This window comes from Mastigoproctus giganteus, chromosome 2 (assembly GCF_048544385.1).
Source record: "Mastigoproctus giganteus isolate SK-2022 chromosome 2, ASM4854438v1, whole genome shotgun sequence".
Taxonomy (NCBI): Eukaryota; Metazoa; Arthropoda; class Arachnida; order Uropygi; family Thelyphonidae; genus Mastigoproctus; species Mastigoproctus giganteus.
In genome coordinates, this window is record NC_143576.1 from 109,760,106 (window position 1) to 109,776,043 (window position 15,938).

The window sequence follows — 15,938 nt, forward strand, 5'->3', positions numbered from 1 at the left end:
ACTCTCCTTCATTTGTATCGTGCGCTCATCAGGTCCCGTCCAGATTATGGTTCAATAGTATACGACTCAGCTAGGAAAACTGTACTTACAAGACTGAGTACAATACAGCACAGTGCTCTTCGCACTGCTCTTGGAGCTTTTCGAACATCCTCGGTCCAAAGTCTCTATACAGAGGCAAACGAACCACCACTCCACCTCAGAAGGAAAATGTTACTCCTCACCTATGCAGCCAGGATTAAAAGCCTTTCAGATCATCCGAATCAACCGCTACTTTTCAATCCTGAAAGGGTAACATTCTATAACAATAAACCCACTGAAAATAGACCAACTGGTATTAGACTACAAGATTTGATGCATTGCTGGAATGTTCATTTTGAAAACACGCTCAAAGAAACCAAAATATCTGATCCGTCTTGGTCCTCAAACCCACCTCACTGTGATACCTATTTCCAACAATGGGGTAAAAAGTCCATGGAAAGCTGTTACATCAAGCAACTGCACGAAGGACATGCCGCTAGCAATGCGCAGAGCTGTTTAATATATACTGATGGCTCAAAATCGGATGCTGCCGTAGGTGCTGCTGCAGTCTTCCCCACATTTACAGTATCTGTATCTCTCCCGGCTGAATGTAGCAGTTATACTGCAGAACTTTATGCAATCCACCTAGCTATATGCAATATCAATCCGGTCCCGTCTAAATCATTTGAGGAATCTGAATCATATCGTAAGTTTCTGTTGGATTCCAGGGCATGCTGTAATCACAGGTAACGAAACAGCAGACCAGGCAGCCAAGCACCCAAAGAGCAACGCACCTCCATCTTACCAAGTACCCTATATAGATTTCCTAAAACTTATCCGATGTATCTGTAGAGAGCAATGGTTAAATATTTGAAAGACACAGACAAACAATAAATTATTCGAAATTAAACAAGAACCACAAATATGGAACTCGAGCTTGAGGAAAAACAGGCATGAAGAAGTAATACTGGCAAGATTGCGCATAGGACACACACACCTGACCCACTTGTTCCTGATCATGGGCGACGACCCTCCTGTATGCATGCATTGTTCATCACAACTTACAGTTCGACATATTCTGTTAGATTGTTCATATTATTCCTATATCAGAAAAACTACCTTCCTTTCTCTGACGCAAATGGAAGAACCTGTATCACTATCCCACCTATTGGGAAACAATGCCAATCTGGATGAACTTTTCGCTTATCTCAAACAAATTAGACTATACGAATATATCTAAAAACAAATAAGGCAAACTACGGTATCATTTCAAATATTTGAATAGGCACATTTTGGCCTCAGTTGCCCTTGTGCCAAAAAACCTCTACACCAACAACAACAACATTGCAAGCAGGATATTCACTTGCGCGTGAGCAATTTTGTTTATGGATACTTCATCGTATCAACAACAGCCATGACCTTCTTGTCAATATCCTGTGGACCGACGAGGCAACATTTACACGAGGTGGTATATTCAACACGCAAAATCTCCATACATGGTCAGTGGAAAATCCTCACACCATTCGGCAATCCCGTTTCCAAGTGGGTTTAGCTTCGATATGTGGGCCGGCATTGTAGGAGATACAGTAACTGTGTTCATCAAGAGATCCCTGATAGCCTAAACGGCGATCATTATTTATAGTCTTTGCAGATGACATTGCCAACACTTCTGGATTTAATGTGTGGAGTCACATGAAACACGTATTTTACATAAATAAAACGTTTCTAATTAAAGTAAGCGTTTTCGTAATGATTGCGGTTTCATAAATTTACTATTATACGCAAAATGATAGAAGCGGAAATGGTCATTAATCTGTATAAAGCTCTAACTCAAAACCCTTTGCTCTTACTTCAATAACGACACCTCCATTTCAAGGACACTGCATATACAAATTTACTGCAATTCTACCAAACTGTGAAGAATTCGGTAGAATTGTAGCGTGCTGTATTATTGTAGTCCCAGTAGAGTTAAGTTAAATTTCCTGAGCAGTTTGTGGGAATAAACCGGGCTTTCAACATGATATAACGCGTTTCTTTCCACGTGTCAATGTATAAAAAATACGACAGGATATTTAAAAGGCTCTGATCTGTGCGAGGATGTAGAAAAAGAAGCATTTAGCTTTTTTTTTCCTACCTCCATTTTGCAGGCTCCTTTCTTATCTTAGTTGGTTAATATCTGAGCGCATACCACCAAATGAAAGTTAGTAAACTCGCGCCTAGACATCGTTTATGGAGGCATCACTTTCCCCTAATACCCCTCTTAAGAGGCGATGTAAGATGAGACCGTTCAGCATCTTAACGCGACACTCGCTTTAAGAAATTAGCATAGCTCTTAATAATGCTATAGTATGATGGTGCAGAATTCCCTCTATTGCATATTTACGTGTGCTTTCGCCGGGGTTGGGGAAGTAGGTCACTAGCTGCGTGCATGTTTCGTCATGATAATAAATACAGTAAATGGACGTGGTTGTGAAACTTGTAAAATGTTTTATGATCTCCGCGTGGTCAGGTTTTAATTAACCGTGGAAGTTTTATATTCGAATTATTTTGGTTATTAAAGCGCTATGAAAAAGATTGAAAATCATGTGGCATATCTTCGAAATAATTACTTGGCTATCCATCCACGTGTCCTCTCTCTCTCTCTCTCACGCACGTACACTTATATAACCGAAGGTTAGTACCCACGGATGTGGTTGAGAAATCGCTACCTTCAAGAAGCTAAAGTCAACTTAATCTGTTTAATATTCTGGTTGGCACTTGCGCATGCAGCTGTTACCTCTGGCCAGCTCACAGTAAGCAAAGATTTATAAATACCTAAGAAATGTGCGTGCTACTTCCATAAGTTTCAGCTACTGATCTCTTGGCTCCGATTTCAGGTGTGTTCAAGGACAACAAACAAGTTCCTTTACACACGGAACACAAAGAAGGAAGATGTCCCACCAACTCTAGTATGGAGCGCGTCTTAGATATTTTATACCGAGCATGCGTCAACTCCATTTATCACGTTTATGAGCCGATATAACTCGAAATACTTCGTGGTGTTTGCATCTTGTGCTTCAACATGAGTATAATGGACTGGGTATGATCATTCAAGAATTTTCATATTTATAAAATTAATTTAAAAAATTTCTGATTCATTAGACTATTATAAAAGCTCTTTAATATTTATTATTTTATTTACTATTGGATTTAACAACTTGTTCTGTCGAATATAATAATGTAATTTTGCCTGAGGACTGATCCGTGAGAATCCGCTTATTTAAAAGAAATTCGGATGAAGCTGTCCCTTGAAATCCTTAATTATCCAGAAATTGGTCTAAATTCTTCAAGAATTTATCGTTTTGAGGATAAAACTGAACGTTGGAAGGCAGAACCAGAGTCCAAAAAATTTCTTGGAACCGCTAAAAGAAATTAAATTTCGACCCTTACACGAAGAAAGTGAGAGCATTCCACACCTTTTTGAAGTATCTCTAAGAAACTGTTAACATAAGGAAAACTTAACGGTTTAGAACATTGACATAGACTGGAAATGGTAATAAAGCAATAACATTGGCTCTTCCAATAACATTGTGTGCATCCAACCCGACCAGTACAACTTCGAATGGTCAAACGGTCTCTGTGCATGTCATCGAAAAAAAAAAGGTGTCCGTGATTTCCCATTTAATTATCTTCGGAAATATTTGATCGATTGCTGCCACGATCACAGCAATCATGGATACCTTTTTCGATGACCCTGTATGTATTGCTCACAACGAAAACAGCGGGGCAGTAGAACCCATTACAAGGCTTGGCTTGCCTCCTTGATCATCATCTTGAACTGATGTTTTTTGTACAAGTCAGCTGAGAGTAAAGATGGGTAGCTACTTTGCTCATGTTTTGGGTTGACAAATATTTTCGTTGTGCCTCGACTGGATGTGGGTTTACGTCTGAACATCCAGTTGTCGGAACTGATTTCATTCATCGTTTTGCTCTTAATTCACCGAGGCTGATGAATTGCCGATTATGTAATTGTGGCGAATAGTTTGTTGTGGGGCGGGGGGTCTGTGGTCGTTTTATTTTACTATCGTTTCAAGGTTCAGCTTCAATAATCTCTCTCTCTCTCCGTTGCTCTCCAGGCTTGTGTCCACCATTTAAAGTGCAGCTTTCAGCGAGTCAATTTGGTTTGAAATGCGTGGAATCTAGATTCTGATGATGTTGATTATGCATTTATACTGCAGTTGGAGTATCTCTTGTTGCTCTGAAGGTTCTTAATGATTGGTTCATTCGTCATTTACATTTCTAGCGTTTTTTTCAGGATAAGACCGGATATTTACGCAGATATTGTCCTGAGAAATGGCAACTGCCTTAGTCTGGAGACCATCTGCATCACGTTATGCAGATGGAGACCATCTGCATAACGAATCTCAGTTTAAATAACTGAGATTCGTTATTTGTGTTATTGGCAGATAATATGCGATAAGATTTACAAATAATTTTTACAAGATATTTTTGACATCTATTTTATGCTCAAAACTACATTTCGTCCAGTTTCCACAGGAACCTGTGCTGAGGGTGCAGTTTTTACATTTCATTTAATTATACGTGCAAAGCTTCATTAATCCTTTCAGGTATGCAAATAATTAGCAACCCCTCTGGGGTGGGTGGAAATTTCGTCTCAAGTCAGGTGTTAAAGTTATGGGCAGCCTCTAATGACCGAATCTCATCAGCGGTTACGTATTATTCAAGGGTATGCGAATAGCAGATTAGCATGATTACGGTGCCAGCGAAAAATGATCGGAATGAAAGAAAACTATCTTGCAGTTGATATTTTAATATTGAATTGCGTCCTCAAGATAGACTATCCATTTACTGGCCTTTGACCACTTATTTCATTACATTATAGTATAATGGTTCTAAGATATTAGAACAATTATGCTATACTTTATTAACGGATTTTATTGGTTTTAGGTAAAATTGTGCGTTAATTAAATCTTTACATTGTATATCTGCTGGGATTATTTTTCGGCAGCACTCTTAAGAGTTGTAAACATTTGTTTACCACTCTTAAATTCAATTCTGAGTGGAAAGAAGAGGCCCCCTCACTATCTACAAGTTCTCTTCCCATGTGTCTTTTTTTTTTTTTTTTTGTTGAATTCTCTCTTCTCTTTTTATGGAATTATTATGAAAGAAACTAGATTGCTTTAAAAAAAAAAGCAGCAACTAAATGCTTTCTTTCAAACGATTCCACTCCCGTTGGTGTCGTTTAAGTACAGGCAGTTTAATTAGATGACACCAGCGTAGCTAAAAAATGTTTTCAAATTAATATTTTTGTAAACTGATGCTACATCCGTGTTGTCAATAGCATTTGTCGTAATTCGATGCCACAGAGCTTACAGAAAATTGTACCTCTAATACAGACTACAAAGAATAAAAAGCTAGAGAGTGTTCGCAGTGCGTTACACTTGAGAAGAGTTCGATTTTTCTCTTAAATAATTGAATTTTCATTTTCTGTGATTAATGGAAGTGGAATAAAATAATTTGCAAGTGAATTGCTAATTGATTAATTAATACCATATAAAAGCAACCGCTTTCACTTCACTACACATGCCTCATAACTTTATGTAATGTATTTGTAACTTTTTTGCAATATTTCCTTCTGGAGGTTAATAAAATTGAGATGCAACTCATATTTCATGATCTCTCTGATTTAATAAATAAAAAATGATTTCTATAACTATTTCAAGAATACTTTTTGTTTGTAATAATTTCTTTTCTTTTAAACCGGAGTGTCCACCATACTTTTGCTTGAGTTATCTTTAATCGGTTATTGTTTCCCCTTCCTGCATGTAATGTGGAGAAGGTGCTTCAAAATTGCTTTTTATAGACTGTGTTTTTGTACGAGTTTCTTGCTGATTCTCTTGCTTACGCTATCGTAATCTACGAATTAAAATGCATTGCGATCTTCTATTTAAATTTTCAAATTAACTGTAAAGTGCATTTTATTTATAACATTGTTTTATACTATGAAAAATTGACAATAAGCGTGTAAACTGAAAAGAAAATTCCTTTCGTTCACTCATTCTACTTTCAACTGAAGCTTTAATAGGCTTAAATAAACTCCTTCTGAACACGCAAAACTAAGAATAGTTTTCACCAGTTCTATAATAAATACTTTAAATGTTTATCATTAATAAATATCAGTTAATACTTAAATCAGATTTAGCGACACGTTTCATTAATAAAAATTTTAAAAATCGGAAAAGTTTTGGATTGCTTTTAGCGTTAAACTGTGGAATTGCATCTCAACCTTTGTGCTGCCATGAACATCAAAAACTGTCCTTAAAGTTGTTTTAATGTAATGCCTCTCCCTTCGATTGAGAAACACTTTTATAACATTTCGTGTACCTGAAATGTATCGTGGCTGTTGTTTTGTGTTGCAAAGTATAAACTGAATAATTTAATTTATTTTTGACTCTGATTTGTACCATGCAAACCTAACTTTCGATTTACTGAGCTATAAGTACATAAAGTATGAGAGTAATTTAAATTAACATTTCGTAAGTTAATGATAAATCATTTGACAAAATATACGGAGTGGTAGAAGGCTATTCAGATGTATCAGAAGGTTTTTGAACGGAATGGAAGAATTTTTCAAGAGTTCCAATGCAGGGAAGAGACAAGCAATCACTGTAGTGCAGCCAAGCGAAAGAAAACATGATTTCTTCCAATTACGGTTGTTTTGAATCAAAGTGCCTATCCATTTAAGGGAAAGTGATAAGGAACAAGGAAAGTCTCTTAGCGTTACTTATTAAAAGCGATTAATTCTTTACCGTTTGTCCTTCTCTTTTTCATTTCTTCAATTGTAGTAGTTAAAGGGAGGTGACTGTTTTTGAATACTCGCCTTATATAACAGAATGATTTATATAAACAGAAATTTAAATAGTCAAGGCCAATAAGTATCGAACTGTTCACCAGTGACTAACACTGCTTCTCTAAATCTTTTTTTCTTTTATTATGAAAAACCTCAAACACGAAAGGTATCAACCTAAAACACAGGAAGTACCGCGCATGAGTTGAATGAGATGGGGAGGGAGGAGATGCCGGAAACTTTGCTATGGAGACTAAACATAGGGTTTTCATCCCTGCAAGTCTCCAATAAGCAAAATGGTGGATTGCAGGGTTTGATGAGTCATCTACAACCTAGTGTTAGTATTCGTACATGGTAGTATTACATTATAGTATTTTCCACTGAGTGGATAGAAATCATGGTATACCTACCTAGTAACGCGAAAGCCCACCTTTCGCCCGGATAAGGGCAGTCACATGAAGAAGCATTGAGTCCACTAGTTCACGAAAGATTTCCACAGGATTTCCATCCATGCTTGCTGTTCATAAATCCCTCGAATTTCTGGGTGGCCATCCAGAAATGCGAGGATCCACAGCATTCCAAAGAAGTTCCACAGAGTTCATGTCTGGTGAACGGACAGGCCATTCCATAGTGGTAAAATATGCAGAATGCTCTTCCGACCATGTTCTAGTCACCACTGCTCTGGGCAAGCGCATTGTCCTGCTGGAAGGGTCCAGAGTCCATTGCCCTGTGGGGTCACGATAACCATGAAGGGATGCAGATGGTCTGCAAGGATGGACACGTAACCTGGACCGTTCAGAGATGCATCTAGACATACTAGAAGTCTCAACGTGTGCCAGTTTAACACGTCCCAGACCATCATCAGTCGTCTACCTACCTGAACCAGTTCCTTGTTAACATGACGGGTGCATATCTTCGTGCAGTTTCCGCCAGATACACGCCCTCCCGTCCGCTCACGCGACTCATCAGAGCAGGAGACCTGTCTCCAATCATCAAAGGTCCAGTGCTGATGTTCTTTCTCAAGCAGATATTTTTTCAGATTCAGAAGTAATAATATTTTATTTTCAGTCTGTTTGTCTTTTATTCACAATTACTTATCAATTTTAGGATTATTATCTCTCTCTCTCTCGGAAATATGTAAGAAAATATTTCAGCTGAACCTGTATACGATATTTGAAATCTGGTGTGCAGTCTTGCAGAAATCTGTGATAGTGAAACAACTTAATATGAAAGTACTAAGGCCGTTCGTGAACAGTCTGTTTGTCTCGTTTTAATAATCATACGCAATTCGAATAAAACCACATCTTTGGCAATACTGTTTATCTCCACATGCAGAGCACTGGTTGTAAGGTTACTCTTATTTATTCATTCAGTTGGAGATCATTTAGACAAACTCGTCGAAAATCGCGTGAATAAAAATGCGAACAACAAAGCGGAATTTCGAGCAAATATCAAGATTCACTAGAACCAAACAAATCAACAATTTAGTGATTTATTAAGCCGTTTTCGCGAAATAGAATTCGTTACACACACATTCCATAGTGGTAAAATATTTGAACGGAATATTTGATGACACACAAAAAGATATGATAAAGATTCCGTGCATGTATTCAACAAGTTTGACATTTTTAGTGTTTATTATAAATTTTTATTACATAATCTAAAAGGAAAACAATTAATAATATTTGAGTTTTGCAATTTAAAATTGCTTGCATTGCTAGTAACATCTCAAGATGAATGATTCGCTTCCCTATAACGATCCCACTATTACGGGGGAACTGTAAAGCATATAACTTAACTTACGCTCGTTGTTCACGCGGTCCACGGTAGCACAATTGTAGCGTGCTTGTTCGCCGAGCGACTAACTCAGCGCCGAGTGGAAGAAGGCAGGAAATTTTCCTGCCTTCTTCCACTCGGCGCTGAGTTAGTCGATCTCAGGCCGTAGAGTGAGGTTTTCTCCGGGTACTCCGGTTTCCCCTCACACACCTAAAATCGACCTTCGGTTACACACGATGTTACAGACAACTACACTTCGCGTTTCTTGAAATTTCAATGCCCCGTTTTGGGGTATTGAACTTTCAAGGTTCTCCTACGGGAGCTACCCCCGGCTGGGAGAGGGTAGTTCCTTGCTCCCCCCCTCCAGAAAATGTTTAACTAGTTTATTCTTGAAATGTTTGAATCATCGAATGTGATAAAAATATGGTGGATATTTACATAATTTATTATTACAAATTCTATCATAGTTGTTTTAATTACATAATCTGATAGTAAAAGAATTAACGTATTTTAATTACTGATATTCGTGTTGTGCTAATTTTGAATCATCCGGTATACGCGTTCAACCTTGATCAAATTTAAATTCATTAGTCTTTTTTTGCAGAAGATTTAAATTAGTGATCTATTTTTTCTGTAATTGATTGATATTCACTAATTGTGAAAACTTAAAAATAAATTGGCAGAAAATACTGTTTAAAATTCAAATCATATAGAATAAGTGGAGAGCGTTAAACACAATTTAGCATCTATTTTAGTACCATACAGAATTCACTTCACAATAGCCATGAGCTTTCATTTTTATGAGAGTTTTCTGAGTTGCCTCGGTATCGCATTGCAAATAAATGTAAGAAAAATATGATATTGTTTATTTATAATCCGGTAATACCACCACTACCCTTTTTGATGGTTATTACCGCCTCCTATGGAGGAGACGCTTACATAAGGGGATCCCTAAACAATTCGGGTGGTGAATTTAACTCACTAGATTAGAAGTGTCAAATGGTATATGAAAAGGAGTTCAAATCTTTTCCTGAATCAAAAACTATCAGTGGCCAATTATTAATGAAGGGAAAGTTCCTCATATTCAAGTTTTTGCTTTAACTGAATTGATTAAGTGACTAATCAAAGTATTGTTTTTCACAATTATTTTCGGAAAAAATAAATGCAATTAGCGCAATTAAAAATTACTTAAAATTAATTATTTTCGTATTTTTGCATGCTTTAATTTCACAGTGCAAGAATTTTCGATCCTGATTATTCCGATATTGTAACGGTGTTCCTAAAGTAATTCTAATTTTATCGTAATTTGTAAAATGAAAAACAAGAAGCTAATGCAGGAACTGCGCACAATGATAAAAAAAAAAGAAAAAAAAACATTAAAAAGAGTTTTAGTACTCAGTTGTTGGTGCAAGTGATAAACATGATTTATATCTTCAATGGAACCTTGAAATAGTTTAATTAAAAAAAGCACTTTAATAACGAGTGTTTTCCTGTTGGTAGATATGCCTAGATTTCCTTAAGTTCAATTATTTTAACAACTATGTTTATTAAAAAATAAATCTTCCATTAGTACTCTTCATCTGCTAATAGCAGAATTTTTCCACTTTTAGTTTTTCAATAGTTATCATCTTATGTCTAAAAGCGCATAGAATTTTGTAATTTTCCATCAGCGAAACCTTCCTTTTACACTCATTAGATATTTAACTTAAGAGATCTGAAGAAGAATTAACATCTGTTTGATGTTAATACTTGTAAATTAATTTTCAAGATTTTTAATTTACGTTAATTATCAATTCTTTCTCAAAAGTTCTAATCCAGCGCATCTATGTCAACATCCATCCGCCTGGTGGCCCTGCACCCTACTGGTCCTCAGTATTGCGGTTTCTGTTGAGGACGTTTTCCTGATGGGGGGTATTAGTCGTTTACATGTGTGTGTATATATATCACGTGTGTAAAAGTGACGCGTACGGCTGCTGGAGGCGCTGTAAACTTTTTTTTTTGGGAACAAAAAAGTGGAGTAAACTTGTAATGGAAACTTGTTATATTTTCTCGATTATATAATGTTGGCTTCAGTGAAGTAAAAGCTCTTTTAAACTAAGTTAAAATTTTTAGTTATAATACATATTGTGGCCACTCGCGGGATATTTAAGTTTAAAATATCTCTTCTATAACAATTTTCTCTCGGTATGTGTTTTATAAAGATCGATTCTGTTTTATACAAACTCATTACACTTTCTGAAGAACAGTTTCTTAAGGCACTCCTAGTTAAGGGAGTCTTGCACAGCCGAAACTGGTTTCCCTCCATCCCTGTGTGGTTCCAGGGAAAGCATTCTACAAATAAATATATTTTCTTTTAGTGGAAACTCGAAAGGGGGAAAAGAAATTGCATGCGTTGTATTACATAACTGCCTGCGAGGTTCGTTTCTAAAGAATTTTAGCTTTGATACAAAGAACACAAAGCCCCGACGCGTGTGGTCTTTTTGTAACCTACGTCATATAATAAAGGTTAATAAAATGCTTTGTGAAACAAAGTTTTTGGATGATTCCTAGCCACAGTTTCCTCCTTCCTACAGAAAGAAGTAAGGAAAACATTTTAGATTTTTTTTCCTTTTTTCATTGAAGTGTTAATCAAACAAAATATGAGAACGTGCGTTATGCAGGATGATAGTTTAACATTACATTTTGTCATAAGTGGTGCGCATTTTGACTGTTGGAGTTTTGAGACTAGCTCGTTTGTGGTTTGAACAGCGTAAATCAGCTGTTGCTCGTATAACTTGCTGCCGTCTAGAGGATGGAATACAAACTGTGGGGACATAGTGGAAGCTTAAGAAATCCTCTTGATAAAATGAGTTCCTCCGGCCATCATAAGTTAAGAAATATTATATGGTCATAAGTGATATGTATTCACTTAAGACAGATAGCACCTTCTGCAATGCCACGTGATGTCTGATTTGCCTTCCTTTCTAATACATAATCGAAATCTAGATTTATGGCATTATTTTCTGCTGTCCAAAGTGGAGGGGCGAGGGAACGTAGTTCAAAAATCATAGTTCTTTAGCGACTCTAAGACAGCAGAATTTATTATCATGACCTGGTAAAGTTGAATGGATATTTGCCTCATTCTTTATTTAGCGCTACAGGTAAAACACGCAGATTGTCGTTATGCACGAATGTTATATGGGAATGGTTCTTGCATGAATCTTTCTTATCGCTTCTGACATTTAACATTTCTGCGTAGATAGATACTGTTGGAAAAAATATTTTAGTGGTTAAAACCAGCTGCGATGGACTGAGATTTAAACATTTTTACCTTCTTGCAAATAAACACTTCTTCATACTAAGCATTTCGAATCAAATAAAGGGTATCCATCGTGAAGGATTGCGGTTACTATTATTGGCACTGATTGCGAGTTATAATTTTTAGAAAATTCATATACATGAAATATTTTCCAAACAACATTATCGGAAAAAAAAAAGAAGTAAAGACTTTTTGATGGCCGAGTACAAACTTCAGTGGATTCTGGCTTAGTTGCTGAAGAGGTCTAGAAGAAAGTGAGAAAATAAAAAAAAAGAATCCTGGGTTGGATTATTTAGGAAACTAAAGCTATAAGGCGTTGGTAAAAAGCATCTATAATAATTTTTTTTTTTTTTTTTTTTTTTTTTTTTTTGGCTGAAGAAAATAAATTCAAACCATCGCCAAACTAACTCTGTCAGTGAAAAAAATGCTCATGACCAAATCATGATATACTCTTTGTTTTGCGGCGGTAGTACATTCGATTTGCAGTCTTGCGGTGAATGTATTGCCGTACCATTTAATCATATCTACAAATAACCTTTATTTACAGGTAGGCTAATAACATGTACCGAAACCTTTAGCCCTTATAACAGCCTATACTCCGTGGAAAACTTCAGCTTTTTGTGAATGTCCTCCGATATTTTTCGCTAGCCGGTCTTCAAAGTGGCGACAACTACAGCCCTGATTTTTTTGGGGGCAGCTTCTCCTCACATGCACCCTACAATCCAATTCATCCTAGTGTTTTTTCCTGTACGACTGAGGTCAGGGTTCTGAACTGGCCAGTCCAACATTTCGACTCATGTCTTAAAACCAGTCCGGAAAATACTGTGATATGGAGCCCTGCTGATAACATCAGCAGGATAACGCTCCCCCCCTACGTTTTGCCAAAACGTAGACAACGCATTATTATCCAGGACATCTAGATAAATCTCGGTATTCATGATTTTATCCAAAATAACCAATGGTCCCAAACCACGAAAAACAGCCTAAGACCATCATATTACCTCCGCCAAACTTCATCGTTGGGGGGGGGGGATTTCAACCGGGCAGGTAGCGTTCTAGATTTTCCCGAACACCCGCCACACTCCAGCATGGCTATCAGACTGGTAGATCATGTATGTGACTTGTCACTCCAAAGCAAAGCACTATACTGCTGCTACCATGTGCTGAAGTCTTAGCGCGGATCTCTTTGTGTATTGCGATAACATTGACCTGCTCTTCAAGTAGACGATTCTTTCTAGTGTTCTCCTGTCATGTCAGCTTCGGAGATTTTCCGTGACATTTTAGCACCATCCCGCTTCCATTTGCAGATCGTATCACCAATCGTCAACCTAGGGATCTTCAATGCCGTTGAAAGCTGCTTATGTGGTTACATATTTTCATTCCCCGTAGGAAGTGAGGTGTATTAACTCAGTCGATATCGCGGCCGCTTGCATTTACAATTTTACTTCTGTCTCCTTGCAAGGCTTCGATGAGCCTACACGTGTTGCGTGGGTACGCCGTGACAAACTATCAACGGGGGAGTGTCCAGATATTAATGAAAGGGCAATGTATATTAGAAATGAGGCATCATTCTTTACTTTAGTTCTGTTTGAAAAGGGTACAGGTCTGAAATCGCAAGGATACTTCAACCAAAAGAACTGCGAAACATGAAAGCGAATCTGATCAATTCTTATCTGCAAGGGTGTACTGTGGGGGGGGGGTATTTATGATAATGTTATTTTATATATTTGGTTATATTTATTATTTCCCCTATTAACAACTCCCCTTTATAATAACTCCCCACTTGCGCATCTGACTATTTTACTTCAGAAAATTCCAAGTTCTAGGGGAAAATAAATAAGATCTTTATTGTACAGTTCACCGGTACACGCAGATACCACGACCATACAATACCCTTCACGGCACCATGCCAGAGGTTAACAAACGGCAGAGATAAAGAAATTGTAAAGATTAATTATAAGCAAATTATATAATAAAAAAAAAAAAAAAAAAAAAAAAGTACTCATAGCAGATAACATTGACTTGAAAGGAAAACTAATACAAAATAACAAAAATAACAAATTGTGATAACAAAAGCTTTTCCTCAAGTCCAGTTTTCTGAGAGTCTCTTGCCCCGCCATTACGATCTGAGATCAGTTGGTAGTTCTGGAGACCACGTGCAGATCTAGGATGATCCGTCTATACTTTTTATCATCTATGATTTTAAATAAGTCAGCATCCAGGGATTGAACCAGGTGGAGCTTCTGATAAGGCAGGAACCGATCTTTCAAATGTAGTCTCGAAGGAAGAGCAAGAAGCTTGGGAGTGGAGCGGAGACCTGGTTGGGGAATCCGCCAGCACACGGTGTCCCAAACGTTGGGTGCTGAGACTCTCCCGGCAATCATTTTTACGGTGAAGATGAGTCTTCTCTCGTGCATTAATGCTGAAAACCTGGTTAAATTCAGCGCGTTGGCCATCGGTGTTGTGCGCTGCTGTGGTGGGAGATGACACTTCCAGGTTGCCCACTTCAGGAGCCAGTATTCAGCGGCTTTTAATGGTTTAATTGTGGTGTCTGCAGCTGAGCCCCACAACTCTACTCCATACAGTACACTTCCAAAAATCATCATCCTGATGTACATTTTTATCAGGTTGCTGTTGTGAATGTGTAGCAAGTGCTGCTTGGCAACCCACCGTTTCTTGTTGAATTTAGCACAGAGTTCTTCTATATGGTGATGGAATCGTAATTTTCTGTCGAAGATTACACCCAGATCTCTTTGCTTTTCAACGCAGGGGATCGGGACTCCGTCAATCGCAGGCTGAATTATGGTTGGTATGGGTTTAATCTCCTTGAAGTGTTTAATTCCCTTTGGATAGGCTTTTTCTCAGAATAACAAAGAGACACACAAATGTTGTATAAAAAATATCAGTTTATTGGACATTTTTACATAGATACATCAAACAAAAGAAATTTATTAAACTCATGACCAAATAGATTTAATTTCATCTTCTTATAACAAAATGTATATGAGCAAAGTATTTTGCCTATTGAGTAAACTCAAGGAGGGCTATTTCCTTTACATAAATCATAAGCAACTATCTCCTCCTTTAAACTAACAAAATGTTTCTACTTCCTTACTCCTGAGTTCAATTGACTTTCAAAAGAATCTATTAACCATTCTCCTTTCATTACAAAACAATTCCTACTCCAAATTGATAAAGCTCCGATACTCTTAATTTCAGTATAAATCATTACTCTGTTTTCTAACAGATTATAGCCTACAACCTTCTCTAATCTAGGTAATTATTACTATCAAATTTCTACAATTAACTACTTGCACATTCGGGGGTTACTGACATCCGTCTATCCCCTTCCAAAATTCATACTTAGTCATTCACTTATTTAACCAAATATTAACAAGTATCAATCACATCAAAAATTTTATATCTATTCCCTTCCAAAATTTATCTATATGTATATTGACTTGCCCTGGGTAATGTCCTTCAGTCCATAACATTCACTAACTTATTCATTACAATAAAGTACTACTTATACATATGTGTTCAATCAAAAGTTCTGATAAACTGGTTATCGAGTGCCTATAGTCGGTGTGATGTTGGGATTACTTAAGCAAACTAATCACTTACTTACATAACTTGGCAGACTTCACGGTACATCCTTCTCTAAGCGAGTAGGGGATTCTTTCTATCTGGGTCGCATCTCACAATCACTGGGGGAGTTCGATATAAGATACTGGATTCCTTCCTGGGTACCTTTTTATTTCTTTATGGACGCATTAATTTCATCTGATCAGAATGGCTGTACTCTTTTTGTCCGGCTTCGGATTTCATCAGCTCCAACGTACTTGCTCTCAGAATATCAGGCAATCTCGTTCCTTCATAATGGAATTGACTCCTTCTCATCTACTTTAAGGATCTTGAAAAATTTTCCCTCCTTTCTATGGCACGTGTTCATCTCTCACTTCGAAACTCAGTCTACTTTTGACTGACTGTCTGACCGAC

At 37.2% G+C, this 15,938-nt stretch overlaps 1 protein-coding gene across 2 annotated transcripts in view; it reads left to right on the top strand.

Annotated features, from left to right (window-relative positions):
- LOC150089491 (alpha-tocopherol transfer protein-like) overlaps positions 1-15,938 on the top strand; it is a 66,673-nt gene that overhangs the window by 21,306 nt on the left and 29,429 nt on the right. The window contains exon 1 of one of the 2 annotated variants that reach the window (XM_090368621.1): positions 2,849-3,097. The exons of the other annotated variant lie outside the window; for it this stretch is intronic. The gene's annotated coding sequence lies outside the window, so the exon portion shown is untranslated. Of the gene's footprint in view, positions 1-2,848; positions 3,098-15,938 lie in introns of those variants that run through there. 2 annotated transcript variants of the gene reach the window in all.